Below are 11,658 nucleotides of genomic sequence, written 5' to 3' on the forward strand. Positions count from 1 at the left end.
GGTCTGCTGTCAACTGTCAGTTGCTGGTGCTGCTGTTCTGTTTTGCTGTTGCTGTTCCTGGCTACTGCTGTTGCTGTTTCCTGACCTGCTGCTGGTTTTGGTCTGCTGCTACTGCTGATTTTAGTCAGTTTTTGGTTTTTTTTTTGTTTTTTGGTGTTTTGCTTGGTTTTTTTCTTGGTTGGTGTTTTCCCTCTTTTGTCTAGTCCTGTTACTTTTGCAGCTGAGTCTAGGTGGGGGTTGTGGGGTTTGGTGTTTATTACTTCTTAGCTTTTGTAAGTTGTAACTTCCCGTTTTGGTAATAAAATTCTCCATATTTACCAAAAAAAAAAAAAAAAAAGCTTTTTAATCAAATTAAAGTCTAACACAATCAAATAAAGCTTTTTGAATCGAATGAAGTTATATGCATTCAAAGAAGCTAATAAAATCAAATGAAAGATGAACACATTAAAACAAACCTTTTTGAATCAATTGAAAGTAATAAAGATTCAAAAAAATGTTTTTAAATCGAATGAAAGTCAAATACATTCTAACAAAGCTTTCTGAATGAAATGAAATTCAATCACATTCAAACAAAGTTTTTTGAATCGAATGAAAGTAAAACACATTCAAACTATGGTTTGTTAATCAAAGCAACGTAAAACACATTCAAACAAAGTTTTTTTAATCAAATTAAAGTCAAACACATTCAAAGAAAGCTTTTTGAATCGAATGAAAGTCAAACACATTCAAACATAGCTTTTTGAATCAAATAAAGTCCAATGCATTCAACATAATTAATTAAATGAAATGAAAGTCAAACACATTCAAACAAAGCTTTTGGAATCTTATGAAAGTCAAACACATTCAAATAAAGCTTTTTGAATCAAATGAAATTCAAACAAATTAAAACAAAGATTTGTTAATTAAAGAAAAGTCAAACACATTCAAACAAAGCTTTTTTATTCAAATGAAAGTTTAAACATTTAAACAAAGCTTTTTAAATCAAATGAAAGTCAAACACATTTAAACAATGATTTTTGAATCATATGAAAGTCAAACACATTCAAACAAAGCTTTTTGAATCAAATGAAAGTCAAACACATTCAAACAAAGCTTTTTGAATCGAATGAAAGTTATATGCATTCAAAGCGGCTAATTGAATCAAACGAAAATAGACCACATTAAAACAAAGCTTTTAGAATCAAATAAAAGCCAAACACATTCAAACAAAGTTTTTGAATCGAATAAAAGTTAATAGAATTAAAACAATGCTTTTAGAATCAAATGAAAGTCAAACACATTCAAATAAAGATTTTTGAACCAAATAAAATTCAAACACATTCAAACAAAGCTTTTTGAATCAAATGAAAGTTAAACACATTCAAACAAAGATTTTTAAATCGATTGAAAGTCAAATGCATACAATTAAGTTAATTGGTTAAAATGATAGTCGAACACATTCAAACAAAGTTTTTTGAATCAACTGAAAGTCTAACACATTCAAACAAAGCTTTTTAAATCGAAGGATAGTCAAACACATTAAAACATTGCTTTTTTATTCAAATTAAAGTCAAACACATTAAAAAAAAGCTTTTTGAATCAAAGGAAAGTCAAACACATTCAAACAAAGTTTTTTTAATGAAATTAAAGTCAAACACATTCAAACAAAGCTTTTTGATTCGAATAAAAGTCATATGCACTCATAAAAGCTAATAAAATCAAATGAAAACTGAACACATTAAAACAAATCTTTTTGAATCAATTGACAGTAATAAACATTCAAAGAAAGGTTTTTGAATCGAATGAAAGTCAAATACATTCAAACAATGCTTTTTGAATGGAATAAAATTCAAACACATTCAAACAAAGCTTTTTGAATCAAATGAAAGTCAAACACATTCAATCAAAGCTTTTTAAATCAAATGATAGTCAAACACATTCATATAAAGCTTTTTGAATCAAATGAAAGTCATATGCATTTAAAGAAGCTAGTTGAATCAAATGAAAGCTGTACACATTACAAAATATCTTTTTGAATCAATTAAAAGTCAAACACATTCAAACAAAGCTTTTCAATCGAATAAAAGTCAAATGCATTCTATCAAAGATTTTTGAATCAAAAGAAAGTCAAAAACATTCAAACAAAGGTTTGTTAATCAAAGGAAAGTCAAAAACATTCAAACAAAGCTTTTTTAATCAAATTAAAGTCAAACACCATCAAATAAAGCTTTTTGAATCGAATGAAGTTATATGCATTCAAAGAAGCTAATAAAATCAAATGAAAGATGAACACATTAAAATAAACCTTTTTGAATCAAATTAAAGGAATAAAGATTCAAAAAAATGTTTTTAAATCGAATGAAAGTCAAATACATTTACATAAAGCTTTCTGAATGAAATGAAATTCAATCACATTCAAACAAAGTGTTTTGAATCGAATGAAAGTCAAACACATTCAAACTAAGGTTTGTTAATCAAAGCAAAGTAAAACACATTCAAACAAAGTTTTTTAATCAAATTAAAGTCAAACACATTCAAACAAAGCTTTTTGAATCGAATGAAAGTTATATGCATTCAAAGAAGCTAATAAAATCAAATGAGAGCTGAACACATTAAAACAAATCCATTTAAATCAATTGAAAGTAATAAACATTCAAAGAAAGGTTTTTTTAATCGAATGAAAGTCATATACATTCAAACAATGCTTTTTTTAAATGAAATGAAATTCAAACACATTCAAACACAGCTTTTTGAATCAAAGATTTTTGAATCAAATGAAAGTCAAACCCTATCAAACAAAGGTTTGATAATCAAAGGAAAGTCAAACACATTCAAACAATGCTTTTTGAATCATATGAAAGATAAATGCACTAGTGGAAAACGTCTATTCGTAACGGGCAAAAATAGACTATCCGTAACGGGCAATGACCGTTACGTATGCGGCCGTTACGGATAGCAATGTTATTCGTAACGGGCAGCGTCCGTTACGAATAACTACTTATTCGTAACGGACACTTATAATGTCCGTTACGAATAACTACTTATTTGTAACGGGCACTTATAATGTCCGTTACGAATAATAGTTATTCGTAACGGGCACTTATAATGTCCGTTACGAATAAGTAGTTATTCGTAACGGACACTTGTAATGTTCGTTACGAATAATAGTTATTCGTAACGGGCACTTATAATTTCCGTTACGAATAAGTTTATTCGTAACGGGCACTTATAATGTCTGTTACGAATAATCTCCGAATAAGACAAAAAAATTAGGGGCATTTGTAACTAACATTCCAGGTTCTAGTTACAAATACCCCTATTCTTCTTTCCATTTACCACCAAAATTATTTTAGTAATTTATAGTAAATCCAAATATTTCATTCCACAAACATATTATCAAACACAATATATACACCAAATCCAATTTTGTTTGCTAAGTCTAAACTCTCCTATTAAGAAGTCCAAAACGCTATTGATTACAAAATTTAGTAAACAATGGAGCACAAACAGTAGCAGGCCTGTAGTAACAACAGCAATCAAGAGCAACATCAAAGACCAATCGATAAAGGTGTAGAATCACCCACAATGCAAAGAACAGCTTCCCAAACAACGGACCCCATGATTGAAACCCGCTGTCAATTGCGTTTGAGATGCCTGTAACTACTCTTACCAAGTTTATGATCAGAAGGGTTGTGGGTGGGATAAGCAAGGTTGTCCATCTCAACACTTGATACTGGTGTTCGCTTGGGCTGGTCAGAAGCCTTCCCAGAGGCAGACAAGGAGGAGTTGCTGGAAGCTGACCTCAATAGTAATGCCTTCAAAGCATCATCTGTTGATGAGGAAGAAGATTCTGGCAAAGAGGAAAGGGAAAAAAAAGGCAGATAAGATAAGTTAGGGATTGAAAATTAACACAACAATAATTACCCAAATGTTTAAAGTCAACCATTAAGCTAAACATAAGTAGTCAAACCTCAAAATTTTCTAAACCAGAAGACCATTGCTTAGCACACCTTTTCAAACAATATCAATAGGAACAAGGTAGACGGCCTTAGATTAAATTTTAGTACTAAAATTTAAGTATAAATGGAGGCTAGCAAGAAAGACAGCACTAATCAAAGAATCATTCTCAATATAATCACTGAGATTAGTGAAGTTGGTAATCTTTATGAGTGAAGGGAACTTCTAAGTGAGTGAAGGGAAAGTGAAGAAATAGCATTCCTAAGTCCATAAATTCTTGATGAAGAAAATAAGCCTTGAGATTACATAGGCTAAAGCAAAGAAACTTAGTTCATTTATCTTAAAAAAAAAAAAAATAATAAATCACAGCCTTTGTTCATCGTCATCAAACCACCTTTCCTAGAAAAAAAAGCATGAAAGACAGCCAACAAAGGAGGAAAGAGCACCACTCTAGCAAGGAGCATATAGGCATTGAATGGTACAAAAACAATAATAGTATCAGTATAAAAATGAACAACCATTGGTATGAGGTAAAACCTATAATCCAGCATAAACATAATGTGAACTATTACTATCCCATGAGTAAGACCAAGCAGCAGCCTAAAAAATCAATCAAGAATATATGAATCAGCGCAAAAATAAATAAATAAAATAGTAAAGAAAAATAAATAAAGAAAGCAAGAAAATATATTGGAACAAAAATCATAAACACAATTACCAATCATTACTAATAATCAATTGACTATGACCCCATGCAAGAGTGCAAGACGGTGAAGACACTAACTAGATATGCATAAAAGACCAGCATCTTAAATTATGAGAGATGGCAGCCAATCTTATACAAAAGAAAAGTCCCCCTATATATGTTCAAGGGATACCATAATTTAGCCGTAAAAATGTGGACCACATGGAAGGAATTGCAAAATATGTCCATTGATCTTAGGCCAACTTTTTAAAAGAAAAACAAATGAATAATTTGACTACTGTGATAAAAGAGAAACAAATTAAAAATGTAACATTCTAGCCACACCCCTACCTTGCAGTTGACAACTATTGAAATAAATAGCATCTAAACTAATCTAGTACATGCTTAAATCCATACTTACTCTCTTACGATTCAAAGAAAAAGGCAGCTATTGGGTTTTAAATTATTCTGCTCTCTTGTTTTGACAGTCTTATTATTGACATATTATCAATAAAAAGACAACAAGCCAACAATGACAGCAGTTTTATAAAGTTTATTCTTTCTAACGGTGAAAATTATCGTTCTAGACTTCTAGTAATGAAATAGAAATTATGTCAAAAAAATTATTGTTTTATTTTAGTGTGTAGACAAAACGAGCAGTTTTAAGAGACCTACATTAAATATTTGACCCATTTTAAAAGAACCTTCAATTACAAAAACAAAAAATAATTAAATAAAAATTAAAAACATTCAGATTTCAGTCTATTCAGAAACATAGAAGGTAAAACAGATATTACCAATTTCATTGGGACTTTACTCACTAAAAAGAGATTCTCGGAGAAATCAAGAACTAATAGATTAGTGAAGTTCCGAAAAACATCAGGGAGATTACCAGAGAGTAAATTCTTACCAAAGTTAAGAACTTGCAACTGTTTTAACAACCCAATATTTTCTGGGATTTTACCCTCAATATGGTTCTCGCTAAAATCAATCTCTTCCAAGGAAGAGAACTGAGAAATCTGTTCTGGGATAGTACCCCAAATGAGATTACTGCTAAGATTAAGGCTTACCAAAGAGATATTTTTAAAAAATGACAACACAAATACAACATAAAAGGAAACTTGCTAACAAAGTTGATTAGTGAAGGAAACAGTGCCTCTATATTGGACAATATGTCTGTCACAAACATATTCAACCCACAATACAAAAACCACGGTATGGTACAAAGATATAAGAATTACATCATATTAATATAACATTGTAGCAAAATCTACGTCATAAACATTGTTCATCACTCAAATTCATAAATAACACATAAATTCTAATTTAGAAGGTCTATGCAATTGTGAATCATCCTAACTATCAGCAAGACAAGATCACCTACCAACCAAAATGCCATTAGATCGATCATCAAGCCTCTTTTTCATAAAGCACCATATCTGACATCATATGATTCCATCACCATTCTTCTAGTCCCCTGAACTTTAGAACCCATGTAATAGAGATTTCAAAGGTGTTTAAGATGTACAAGAACTCAGGGTTTCAGCCGTTAAAGCTCCTCATCCTTGGAATTTAACTGTACCAATTGAACTTTTAGCTCCACACTTGGAAATGAGTGCAGTTTTCATGAATTATCTGCACATAACGCCAAAATAAATTCATTATGCTAGCAGCAAGATAGCAAACCCAACATACGTTGAACAAACACCAGAAACTCACACGGACTAACATCTCACTATACCATTGACTAAAACATATGAAGAGTTCTAGATATACACAGCCAAAAATGAATTAATCTTTGACACATTCCACCAAAAAAAAAAAAAAAAAAAAATCAAACACACACAAAAGTTCGATTCACTTATTGTATACAAAAAAATCTCCAGCAAAATTAACACAAAACCTTAAATTATCCAAATCAAGTCACATAAATTAGATCAAACAAACCCATTAAAAAAATCAAAATGAACCCAGAAACAAAAAATAAAATAAAACCCCCAAAAAAGTGAAATTAGTTCACCTTATAGCATTTTGAATCTCAGCACATTTTGCAATAACGCCAAGGTCATTAAGACCTTCTTCTTCTTCAATCAAACCAGCTTCAATCTACCAAATCTTCGCCATTAAATTACCAGGACCCGAACCACCACCGAAGCATCTTCAGTCATAGAAGTTAGGGCACTATCTTGTGCTTGTTCCATTGTTCTTATATCCACATAGAGGAGATAAAAATGGAGGAGATTGAGTAAGGAGAAGAGAGAGATTGATTAAAATGATAGAGGAGAGAGCTAAAGAAAGAGGAGAGAGGAAAGACGGCTTGAGAAGAGTGAAAGTAAGGAACCCTAGTTATAACAATAAGTGGGCTTTTCTCATCAGTTGGGCCATATTCAAACGTTTGTAACGGGCAGTATCTTGTCCATTACGAATAAATAAATATTCGTAACGGACATTACCTTGTCAGTTACGAATACTTATTTATTCGTAACGGACAAGATAATGTCCGTTACGAATACTTATTTATTCGTAACGGGCAGTATGGTGCCCGTTTACGAATAATATGTATTTGTAACGGACTATTATTTTGATCGTTACGAATATGTTTATTGTAACGGGCGTAACTTTGCCCGTTACAAATAACCTGTTACGAATGACAATTTTTCCACTAGTGATGCATTCAAATAAAGCTTTTAGAATCAAATGAAAGGGAAACACATTCAACCAAAGATTTTTAAACAAAATGAAATTCAAACACATTTAAACAAAGCTTTTTGAATCAAATGAAAGTTAAACACTTTCAAACAAAGATTTTTAAATCGATTGAAAGTCAAATGCATACAATTAAGTTAATTGATTAAAATGATAGTCGAACACATTCAAACAAAGTTTTTTGAATCAACTAAAAGTCTAACACATTCAAACAAAGCTTTTTAAATCGAAGGAAAGTCAAACACATTAAAACATTGCTTTTTTATTCAAATTAAAGTCAAACACATTCAAACAAAGCTTTTTAAATCAAAGGAACGTCAAACACATTCAAACACATCTTTTTTAATCAAATTAAAGTCAAACATATTCAAACAAAGATTTTTGAATTGAATGAAAGTCGTATGCATTCAAAGAAGCTAATAAAATCAAATGAAAGTTGTACAGATGAAAACAAATCTTTTTGAATAAATTGAAAGTAATCAACGATCAAAGAAATGTTTTTGTATCAAATGAAAGTCAAATACATTCAAACAAAGCTTTTTGAATGAAATGAAATTCAAACACATTCAAACAAAGCTTATTGAATCAAATGAAAGTTAAACTCATTCAAACACATATTTTTGAATCGAATAAAGTCAAATGCATTCAACATAGTTAATTGAATGAAATTAAAGTCAAACAAATTCAAACAAAGCTTTTTGAATCTAATGAAAGTCAAACACATCCAAATAAAGCTTTTTGAATCAAATGAAAGTCATATGCATTCAAAGAAGCTAGTTGAATCAAACAAAAGTTGTACATATTACAAAATATCTTTTTGAATCAATTGAAAATCAAACACATTCAAACAAAACTTTTGAATCAAATGAAAATCAAATGCATTCAAGAAGCTGATTGAATTGAAAGAAAGTTGAATGCATTCAAACAAAGATTTTTGAACCAAATGAAATTTAAACACATTCATGTTTCGGTGGTTTTTGTCCCTTTGGAGAGTTACAACACTAAGACTGGATTCAGCAAAGGGCGCCCGTACCTGCAAAGCAAACGGACCGCCGGATGGTCGGTGGTCCGCCTCTGAAGATTAAGTTAGTAAGTATTTGGAGTAAAACGTGCGGAAATAAAGTTATCTGCTCGGATTCCAAGCTCAGGTAAGGTGCTATCTGTTCTGGAAACGAAAACTCTGTAATAAATGTTAAAGTGATGTGTTGTCTCGTATTCCGTGTCTCCCGTCATAAATGAAGGAACTATCCCTATTTATAGGGTCTTTTGGAAAGGTGTGCTCTTCCTAGAATCTGGTGACCTAGGGATTAGGTCACGCCGCAAAACGGGGCCTCAAGTTTTGGGCCCTTTAAGGCCGCCATTCCAGAAGCAATGCCCGAGTGACACGTGTCACTAAGCCCAAAAGGCTTTTGGGCATCTCTTAGGGTGACACGTGTCGCCCTCTTAATGGTCCATGCTGGATCCTCAATCATCTTAGAACGGGGGAATGTTTTCCTACCACGTGTCACCATCTCAAAGGTCCAGATGGCACCCCTTCTAATGACACGTGGCGGCTTCCGATTGGGCCACCTGGCCGGGTATAAAAATACCCAAATCATTAAGAAGTCCAAATCATAAGCACTGCAAGGGAATCCTTGTCAGTGGAAAAGGGGGAAGGCTGGGTGGAGCCGATTGTTTCTAGGCACTTGGAACGCGCCCCCTACTATCACCATGTCCCGCAAAGTAAGCGGACTTCTATGACATCCGGTCTTGCCAATTTCAAGCGCAAGACCGTAATGGGTCATGGCTTTTCCTTGTCCGTTCCCAACAAGGATGATACGATAACCTGGCCAACCTTGGCAAGTTATAAGGACCAAGAATTCGACTGCTACGAGGCGGTCCTCCAGGCTGGTCTACGCTTCCCTCTCCATCCGGCCGTGGAGAGAATACTGGACGGACACCAACTGGGTATCTGGCAACTTGTCCCGAATTCATGGATTAATATCATCGGGTACGTTGCCGCATGTGAAATGCTGGAGGTGGATCCCAGCTTTGAGGCATTCGCCCACATGCATTATCTCAACCGAGCGCCTGTTAAGGGCGGCGAAGGCTGGTATACCTTGTCCACGTGCAAGGGGTACATGATGGCAGTCGGCAAGGAGAACAAGTGGAAGGACTGGAGAACAAAGTTCTACATAGTCCATTCCTCTGATAGCCGACTGAATCAGAAATATAATAGCTGGAACAAGGATCCGCCCCTCCTGGCTGGTAAGAGTGCCTTGCCCCCTCTCCCTAGGCGGGCCCAGGAGGAAATTTTTGACCGGAGTTTGTTCAAAGTGTCTGTTCGGACAAATGAGCAGGGGGAGAAAATAGTCGTCCCCCAGAGCTACATTCCCCTTTACAAGTGGCTGGAAGATGGGGTGTTCTTGGCCGCTTGTGGGCTAAGCTCTGAGATGCCGAGAGGTAGTCGGCCGTCTGATTTTATGCAACCTTTAAATTGCTTTTCAATGTTTGTTCATAAAGTCTAACTCCCGCTTTTGGTTCAGACAAAGCTATAGAAAAGGTCTCGGCAACAAGGAAGTCGGCTGCTGTCTCTGCAGCAAAATATCGCTCGAACGTCCTTAATCGAGCAAGTGACGAGCAGAAAACAGTCGGGACTCCCAAGGTAGCCGTTTATAACACTTTGTATATTTTTCAACAAAGGTTAATTTTTCCCGCCTGTTTTTCTAACGCCTTTCTTTTTGCTAATGCAGAGTGGTTCCACCAGGCCCTCTCCCTCCAAGCAATCCCAACCCAAAATCCAGAAGAATGGGGCCTGGTGATGTGAGTGCATTCGGTAAGAACCGGAAGCACATTGCTCACAAGCCCAAGAAAGGGGACGACTCTACTCTCGAAGCTGACAGGGAGGTCAACAAACCGGATGCTACTCAGGCATTGAAGGGTGGCTTTAAGCAACCCAGTACTACTGTCGGCTCAGCAGGAGAGAAGAGGCGTCACGGGAAGGAGGAGGAGGTTCAACCGGACGGTATAAACCGCGTCTTCATTGAATTTCTACATCAAGATAGTTTCTTAGAACTTCCTTGACTAACTTTAATTTTGCAGCTCCTGTGCAAAGGCCGACCGTCGTCCAGATGGCCAAGGAGATGCTGAGGGCGCTTGATCTAGAGGACAAGGCGTCCGTGAGAGGAGTCGGCACCCTTAACTTGGATTCCATCTTGGGGAACCTGTGTGAGGTAAAGAGTTAGCTTAATTTTCTTATTGTTTAAGCACATATCCGACTGATCTTGACCATTCGGCTCTTTTCTCATCTTCAGACTATGCTGCGCATCCAGGGGCTAAGGAGGCCAATCCAGGAAAAGTCCAAAGAGGTAACAGCCGCTAAAGCTCGAGCCGAGTCCGCCTTAGACCGAGCTCAATTTGAAATTTCTCAAAATGAGCTTCTGACCCTTGATATGATGTATTCCCAGACGGATGCCAACCTACAGGTAAAGAAGGACCTGGATTCGGCTCGCTCCAAAGTCATTGACCTTAAGGCCGAAATTAAAGTTCTTAAGGAAACCAGAAGAAGCATCTGAAGTCCAAGTTCAAGTCCCGAGATGAGGAGGAGAAGGAGGCCAATTCAAACAAATGATGGAGGACTATGAGGCCATCATGCGGATGGCATGGGAGGCGGTACAACCGGGTGCTGACTATAGCACCTGGAAATCCAAGTTTGATCAAGCTAATAAGGATTTCAATGCCGAACTTCTTCGCCAATCTCAAGAGAAGGCGAACAAGGCTGACGCTGAGGGCGAAGAGGTCGGCTCCTCATCAGGCTCTTTCGGGGACGAGGAGGATGATGACAATGCGGAGCAGCCGGCGGGTGATGATTCGACTGCCAATGTTGATAAATCCCATGCCCCTTAAGACTTTTATAAGTTCTTTCTGCGGCCGAATGGCCATTTATCTCATCTTCCGGCCTGCGTGCCGATTATTTGTGTATCTTTACCGACTGAGGGGTCGGGTAAATTAAATATTTCTCTGGCTTTGCCAGCAAACAATCTTACCCAGTCGTCTGATGGCGATTGGGTTTTTTAATTCAAAAACATTCGGCCGTTTGGCTGAAGTTATTCATATTGTTGTCCTTCCAAGTTTTTCATTGCATGTTTTTTAGCTAAGTATGTTTTTTGGCTAAGTATTATAACATGTATACCATGCGAATGTTCTTGCCCCTGGACGGATGTCGAGTGGTTTCGGTTGATTAGATTGATTGACTTAGAAATTATTGATACTTGGATGAGTATGCATGGTTTCTAAGTCAATTAATCACTATGGTGATTGCCCCAAACCACGCGACCGACGGCCATCCGGAG

At 35.6% G+C, this 11,658-nt stretch overlaps 1 long non-coding RNA gene across 4 annotated transcripts; it reads right to left on the reverse strand.

Annotated features, from left to right (window-relative positions):
- Positions 1-3,349: 3,349 nt before the first annotated feature.
- LOC145630632 (uncharacterized) lies at positions 3,350-6,971 on the reverse strand. 4 transcript variants are annotated; one of them, XR_014112145.1, is made up of 4 exons: positions 6,642-6,971; positions 6,006-6,256; positions 4,474-4,536; positions 3,350-3,808 (listed from the first exon to the last, which is right to left on the reverse strand). It is a non-coding gene; the product is annotated as an uncharacterized LOC145630632 (long non-coding RNA). The 4 variants fall into 4 exon arrangements; XR_014112143.1 differs by having other exon boundaries at positions 3,350-3,829; XR_014112146.1 differs by having other exon boundaries at positions 4,665-6,256.
- Between the last annotated feature and the right edge of the window lie 4,687 nt (positions 6,972-11,658).

Source organism: Chenopodium album, chromosome 5, assembly GCF_948465745.1.
Source record: "Chenopodium album chromosome 5, dcCheAlbu1.1, whole genome shotgun sequence".
Lineage (NCBI taxonomy): Eukaryota > Viridiplantae > Streptophyta > Magnoliopsida > Caryophyllales > Amaranthaceae > Chenopodium > Chenopodium album.